This window comes from Penaeus monodon, chromosome 30 (assembly GCF_015228065.2).
Source record: "Penaeus monodon isolate SGIC_2016 chromosome 30, NSTDA_Pmon_1, whole genome shotgun sequence".
Lineage (NCBI taxonomy): Eukaryota > Metazoa > Arthropoda > Malacostraca > Decapoda > Penaeidae > Penaeus > Penaeus monodon.
Window position 1 is genome coordinate 3227489 of NC_051415.1, and position 207 is coordinate 3227695.

General features: G+C 26.1%; 1 protein-coding gene across 1 annotated transcript in view; it reads right to left on the reverse strand.

Annotated features, from left to right (window-relative positions):
* LOC119592270 (serine-enriched protein-like) overlaps positions 1–207 on the reverse strand; it is a 38500-nt gene that overhangs the window by 21908 nt on the left and 16385 nt on the right.

A 207-nucleotide genomic window follows, 5' to 3' on the forward strand; every position in this document is an offset into this window, starting at 1 on the left:
CAAAAGAAAATAATAACATGAAATTAAAAACTAATAACAAATCACAAAAAAATCAAACACCAAATGAAAAAAAACAAAAGCAAACATAACAGAAAGAAAACACACACACACACACACGAAAAGAACGCAAAAAAACGAAAACACAAAAAAAACGAAAACACAAAAAAAAAACGAAAACACACAAAAAAACACACACTCAAAAGAAAC